Raw genomic sequence first — 7,703 nt, forward strand, 5'->3', positions numbered from 1 at the left:
TTAAATCTCAGCACTATGAAGCTATCTGCAGCACAAGTTCGATCCCCTGCCAGGGAGCTGGTCCACATGGCACAACAGACCTCTCCTGTCTCACCCACTGCTCCCCTTAGCAGTGCATTTCAGTAGATTTGCCTGTTCTGCTCCCCACTCTATCTCTGGTGAATCCTCTCACCCCCCTCCAACCTCTGGCCTATACCCCAGCTGTTGTATTCATTAATAAATAAATCTTTAAAAAAAACTACCAAAACCTCTAGAAAAGGCACTCATGCCTGTGGTAGAGCCCCAGCCTCAGTCCCAATCTGAGCTGGAACCTAAACCCGTTGAAGAAGAGACACTTTGGCCTGCGCCTGTTTTAGTTGGTACTCCCTCTCCAAGCCTAGTGGAAACAACTGAATTTACTCCTGCAGAAAAATATCTGTGTCAGGTTTTGTCTGAAGTAATTCAATAGATTCAGAAAAACATTTAACAAAATCCAATATTCACTCCTAATTTTAAAAATGTGAAGCAAACAAGGAATTAAAGAGAACTTCCTAAACCTGATTAGGGGCATCTGTGAATGACATGGACACAGAAGAGAGAGCAGATCCAAACCTTTGTAGTGAACAAATGAAAAGTATCTCTGCTTATCTGAATGACCTGAGAAAGAGCAAGAAGTTAGACCAAAATACCTATTGGATGGGAAGTTGCTGGAAACATGAGGGCCATCCTAATTTAGACTGGCAGTTCAAGTGAAATCCAGGTTGCTATAGGAGATCACATATATGACTATTTCCTTTGTTGATCAGTATATGCAGAATAATTGTGCACCCAAGAAGATGCTTTGGCTTTTGGTGTTACTGACACATTTATTGCAAACAAATAGGAAGAAATGTACCCTCCAGAAATCGGCGACTTTTCTTTGTGACTGAGAATGCGTGCACGAAGCATCAAATGAGAGAGATAGAAATGAAGATTCTAAGAACTTCCAGTGTTGGCCTGGGTTGCCTGCGGCCTCTGCACTTCCTTCAGAGAATGTTGAAGATGACAGAGGTTGATATGAGCACCTTGTCTTGTGCCATTACTGGATGGAATTAACCATGCTGGACCATGTGGTGTATTTTCCTCCTTCCCAGAGGAGGAACCAGAGCTTTCTGCACAGCACTGAAAATTCCCAGTAATGGTGAGTGGATGCCTACTCTCTAGCATTGCCTGCCATACCCTAAGCAGTCCTTTTTCTTGTTGTACAGCAACACAACTTACAAAGCACACGACTATCAAGAACAAGTATGCCACATCTGGGCATGCCAGAATCTGCACGCTAACAGAGCTGAATGCTGCACTAATTCAAGATTTAGCCAAGGCTGTGGCAAAAGTGTAACTTGTTAGCTTGACTTAGCACACTATAATATCTTCAAATAAAATTGGTGCTATGTGCCATCTGAATATTTTATATGTTACATTTACTTACTTTTAATAAAGGTTGTAGTCCTTTTGACTTAAAGCAATAGACCACAGAAAAAGGCAGTAAAATTTTAACTTCTCTGTCAAAAATTTGACAGAGTTGACATTTATCAAACATCATTCAATAGTTGTATGTACATTCCTATCAGACTTTGGGAACAATGAATATCCACAAATATAATCCATATTTTGTACCACAAAACAATCCACAATAAATTTAAAAGTGTTAGAATCTGACCACACCAAAATTAAACTAAAAATTAATAACAACATATATGTAAATCCTCAACTACTTGGAAATGAAACAATACATCCAAATAACAGATGGGTCAAAGAATAAATCACAAGGAATGCTAGAAATTACTTTGATTTAATTAAAACAAAACAAAATATACCAGATGTGTGGGATGCAGGTAAGACAGTGCATAGAGAAAAAAATACATGAAAATTTATTTATACTAAGAAAAAGAAGCTATAAAAGAAAAAGCCTCTAAAATCAGCAATCTGGGCCTCCCTGGTGGCATAAGGGGTTAAGACACAACCTATGAAGCTATCCGCAGCCACTGCAGCACAAGTTCGATCCCCAGCCAGGGAGCTACCCACACGGCACAGCAGACCTCTCCTGACTCGCCTGCTGCTCCCCTCAGCAGTGTATTTCAGTCAATCGGCCTGTTCTGTTCCCCACTCTGTCTCTGGTGAATCCTGTCACCCCTGCACCTCTGGCTTGCACCCCAGTTCTTGTAGGCATAAATAAATAAATCTTCTTTAAAAATGTTTAAATCTTTCCCTACTCCCCTTTGCCTTCCAACAGGGAGACAACAAACACAGGACCTAGAAACTGAATCCATCAATTGATGATGCAGGACCAACTTGTCATCCCTGGGACACTTCTCTCTGGGCTGTCACGTAACCAGGAGAGGCATCTAGCTTCCACCATTGCCTAGGCCAGTCTCTTTAGCAGCTTAGTTTGCACACTAACTAATATGCCTGCTTCAGCCTCAGCATACTGGTAGCAAGGCTTACAGTACCACCGGATCTGAGTCTGACTAGAGCCTGACTCTGGTGTTCCCCAGCCTTGGCTCCATTCTTGGGCTCCATCTGGAGGCAAGCTGCATGTGGCCCACCTTCCACCCTCTCACAGTTTGTGTCCAGTGAGAAATCAAGTGCCCCTCCTCTGACAGTCGTAGCCAAAGTCGCAGGTGGGAGGCTCCACCTGGGTCATGTGCCCATCCTCGCCCCCAGCCCCTGTGTCCAGGTGAACACAACATGGTGATGAGCCAGGCTGGAGTCAAATTCTCTATCCAGAGAATCAGGGGATAAGGCACCGCTGAGAGCGCCGTGTGGGGAGGGAGGCCTGATCGCCCCAAGGATATCATGAGAGGTAGGAAGGGGAGCCACTGGGGAGCCGCTGGAGAGCCAAAGTAACAGATGGTCCTGTCAGGGAGTGAGTAAATGAACAAATGACTTACCCACTGTCACCCAGCAAGAAAGTGGCAGGTGTGTGAGGCTTTCCTCCTGCAGCAGCTCTTAAGCAAAGGCCACATTTGCATCTCCCTAATGGCTCACCCCACAGTGCCTGGCACATTGCAGGCGCCTGAAGACTTCTGTTAGATTTGTTTGCCCTTAACTGGAGTCAAAAGTACAATGATTGATGAGAGATGACCTAGGGAAACAAGTGATAGAGGGAGAAGACCAAGACTCGAGTATGGATTTGTCTGTGGAGGGGAACACAGTGACTCCTGAGTCCACAGGTTACCCATGAATCTGTGCAAGCTGCCTAAGCAGCATCTCCTCCCCGACGTCACGTTTTATGCAAAGACAGTGTTTTCGCCCTCCAAATTCTGACCAGCTACAGCTGCGTGGCCTTGGAAAGCCCCTTAACCTCTCTGAGTCTTGCATGTGTCACCTGTAAATATGAACAATGCTGCTCCCCTGGATGAGGGAAGATAGAGGTTGGCGCTGTGTGTTTAAGCACTTTCCAGACGTCAACCACAGCTTGGGGACCCTCATCACCCAGCTGCTCCCATGGGACTAACCACTTGCCTTTTCTACCACTTGCTCCCACTCTGCACTCTCTGTCTGGGATGCCTCATGCTCGCCCTCAGCTACAATTTCCAACCCTCCATATATGGGTGGAGGAAACTCCGCATTTAGAAAATGAGTGACCTGTTTGCTGGGCCCACCCTGTTGGAAACATACTAAAATGGCTCAACTTTTGCAAAAAGTTGCAGAGCAAGACAGAAAGGATGGAGGGACTCCAGGCTCAGCTTCTAGTGACTGAATCTAGAGGGAATTAATATAGACTATGCCCTGGATCACTGGAAAACACCTGCAGAGATGTTCAGCCTTCTCGGGGTGCACAGCGGCTTCCCGGCCACGAGGCCTGAGAGGGGGCTGCCAGAGCATGCTGGTCAAGTACAGGGTCTGAATTCAGCTGCACCACGATGGGGCTGGCATATCAGAAACATGCGGCTAATCTGTCAGGATCTTGGGCTGAGCAGCCTCGTTGTTTGGGCATTATGGAAACTGTGCCCAAGAGGCGGGTCATAAAACACCAGAATCTTCAAACAGGAGCGGGAGAGGTAACCTTGAGTCTTAGCCAGGAACATTCCCGAAGACGCAGACACACTGAGATGCAAAACACTCACTCACCTCATCACATGTACATGGTCGCACACACTCCCACTTCACACAGGTACTCTGACTCCCAGATGCACATAACTCTCTCCCTTTTCACACGTGATGCACGGTCACCTGCATTCATGCACACATGCTCTTTTCACAAATGCGGACGTGCCCATGCTCATGCCCATGCTTTCACCCACTACCGGGTTCACAATTACCCTCTAGTTTACACACCACACACAACACACAGGTGTTCATGCAATCCACACACAGGGTCACATACTCAGATCTAAGGCAACATGCACAGTCAAGTGTACATTGCACACCTACACACACACACACACACACACACACTGGAAGGTCTGCATTGCAAGGCTAAGGCCCTTCTGTGTACGCCCCAGCCTTCATTTCTTTGCTGACTTATGTTTTCACTCGAAATCTTGGTTCAGAATGGGTCCCCACTGAGCACGTTATCTGAGGGTTCCCAGCCATATGCTTGCTACAAAAATTCTGCCCATGTGTCAGGTTCTGGCATGAATGAAATGCAGCCCACACATGTGTATACACTGCGACCAGAGCCAGAATGCAGTTCTCACTGTGGGATGGATGGGAACTTCAGAGAGAGCCCTGGCAGCTGGCCAGGAAGGACATTCTGGCCGGACAAGGCTTCCAGACTGGCCTCCGCTTAGCTTCCTGAGACCGGTCTCCACTCTGCCCAAGCATCACAGCAGAGCTAGAGTCCCAGAGGATGTGAGACATGAGCTGAGCCCAGCTCTTGGTGAGGCCCCAACACTCAGGTTGCTCCAGTCAGAGAAGATTGGGCAGGAGCCCAGGGCTACTCAGAGGAGGTCAAGGCTTTGACTTGAGCAATTCTGCCCCGGCACTAAACAGGCAGGGTTTTGTTGAAAGGTGAAAAGAGCCCCAAGGAAGCCTTGAAGCTTCGCTGCAAACACAGAAGGGTACACAGATGAAACGTGCGGAGCAGTCCTAGTAGACTGAAGAGTGACGCCACCCACGTGAGACAAAGCTCAGAGGCAGACATCGAGTCCAGGCTCTGCCATTCGCCGGCTGGATGATCTTGGACAAGTGACTTAACCTCTCTGTGCCTTTGTTTCCTTGTTTCACAAAAGGGCCTAATAATAGAACTAGGCGAGGGAGCGGTGAGACTTCCCATGAAGCATGACACATGGCAGGTACCAAGGCTGTGAGCCCGGATCGCCATGACCTGACCCCAAAGCCCTTTTCCTTTCTGCTAAACTAGTGGGCTTCGACCTTGAACAGAAGTTCAAGTTCATCCAGACGGGTATTAAAGCACAGGTTGCTGGGACCTGATTCTGGGGTAGAGTTTGAGGATTTGCATTTCTCACAAGTTTCCAGGGGACGCTGAAGCTGCGTCCATACTTTAGGAACCACTGCATGTTGCCTGCAGGAGGAGGGAGTTTCCTGTCTTTGCAAGTGTTCAAGCAAAGCCTGAATGCCATTAGTCATAGAGGTGGCACAGGGCAGAGTCGCCCAATCGTTACTTACAGTGATTCTGACCGAGAGGTTGCCCGGGTATGGACCTCCGTGGACAGGCACCCAGGATTTCCTTGGGGCAGGTGGGCTCAACTCAGTCTAGTTGAATGCCCATTAAAGCTCAGGGCTCTACCTCCTGTGGAGGTGGCCAGGCGCCATTAAAGAGCATGGACTCTGGGATCTGACTGGCATGGGGCCCAGATCTCTCACTCACTCACAAAATCACTCACCTTCCAGAACCCAAGTGTTCTCTATAGGATGGAAAGAAACCCTATCTCCTAGGAGGATTATGGATTAGAAAAAAATAGTGATATAACATGACTTACACAGTACCCAGCACATAGCCTGAGCCCCAAAATGATAGGTTCCCCCCCTTGAAAAAAGAAATGGTACATCTGATCACTTCATGGTGCACAGTCCCTAACACAGCCCAGCATGGGACATGCCACACCACAGGAGCAAGACAACAGGTGAGACTGACAAGCGGATATAGACAGGGAGAGTTAAGAACTAGGAAACAGGAAATAAAAGGAGAGAAGTAGGAGATATACACACACACATATATATATATATATATATATATATAAATGTTAACATCTGTTAAATCTGGGTAAAGAGTATATGGTATTTATCACACTATTTTCTATGCTTTTTTGCATGTTTGAAATATTACATAATTCAAAATAATCTTTAAAGCAATAAAAAAAAAAAAGAACCCAGAAGCAGAGAGCTGGGAGGGTGGGAAATCAGGGCAGAGGAGACCGAGTTGCAGGCAAGGGATCCCACTGGCCTTCAAGTGCTTCCCAGTGGGCATCTTCAGGGCATCAGACCCAACCCAATGCTTCCGCTTGGGTTTCTCCTCCTGCCCGTCAGCATCACTGCTCCCGTCTTCAGCCTTGGGAGGGGGGCACATGGAACTCCTATTTGCCAAGTATCTACCCTGTGCCCGGCTCTCTGCCAGGTGCTTTACACAAGCCACCTTACGTGCGACTGTGACAAGCAGCTATGAAGCGGGTGTTTCATCCCACTATGTGGATGAGCAAACTGAGGCTCTAAAAGCCTTATCTCTCTCCTTCCCTGTTCCAGGAGCATCTGCTCATCCCAGCAGCTCCCTTAGCCTCCCAGTTGTGGGACCCCCTGGGACAAACAAACCTCCTCACTTCCCTTCCATTGCACCAGTCTCTGTGCTGTGTTTTTTACTGGGATTCTCTCAGGGCTGCAGGAATGGGGTGTGTGTGTTTGGTGGTGGTAGTGGTGGTGGGAGGCTGGGGAGGTGTTTGGAGTCTATAGCCATTCATCAACCACCTTCAAAGAGCTGTCTCCCCTTTTCTGTTTATTATTATTATTATTTTCCAGGCTGCATTGCCCACAATGGTTATTGCCTCCAACTCCAGAGGGCCACATCAGCTGCCACTGACTTTTATTCCTGCAAATAAAAATGTAAGCTCCACAATGAGGAAACCTCGGGCTAAAGAGACAAAGCCCATAAACTCGCATTTTAAATGTGGAAAGAGGATGCCAGCAATTCCCTGGGTGTCACCTCCCACATCCCCTCTGCACCCATCGCACTACGCCTGCCTCTCCTCCGGAAAGCATCCCTCTGAACTCAGAAGGGACCCAAGCCGGTGAATGGGAAGGGTGACAAATTGGGTAGAATGAGGATGAGCTTGCAGTGGTTTGCACAGCTCCCCCCCACCCCCCGCCCCGCAGCCCCTCACACACACACAGACTTAGGTAAACCTCCTCTGGTACTAAAAAAAAAAAAAAAGTCAAATAAAAACTATCATGCTCTCTGGATATTACGTCTTTGAGTGTTTTCTATGTGTATAGACATTTTCAACTAATTTCCTATTTATTGGCCTCAGTGGGGAGCCTGGTCCCTTCTTCAAGCAGACTGAGCTCTTCTGGAGGCCACTGGAGGCAGGAGGCACAGCTATGAGGCCAGGGGTGGGAGCTGAAAAAGCAGAGACTTCCTCCAGCCAGGGGGTGCCCTCCCTGATCACCCCTTCTAATGAGCTTCCTCTTCAACTCACATGCTTCCTTAACCAATTGTATTCTCACTGTGGCATTTACCACCTTGAAAGGAATCTTTATTTGCTAATGCCTGTCTCCTCTGCTAGAAT

At 47.6% G+C, this 7,703-nt stretch overlaps 1 pseudogene; it reads left to right on the plus strand.

The window, feature by feature from the left end:
- Positions 1 to 235: 235 nt before the first annotated feature.
- On the plus strand, positions 236 to 1,357 carry LOC119236136 (G2/mitotic-specific cyclin-B1-like; annotated as a pseudogene).
- The last annotated feature ends 6,346 nt before the right edge of the window (positions 1,358 to 7,703 follow it).

Source organism: Talpa occidentalis, unplaced genomic scaffold, assembly GCF_014898055.3.
Source record: "Talpa occidentalis isolate TD23 unplaced genomic scaffold, MPIMG_talOcc4v2.1 talOcc4.9, whole genome shotgun sequence".
NCBI lineage: Eukaryota > Metazoa > Chordata > Mammalia > Eulipotyphla > Talpidae > Talpa > Talpa occidentalis.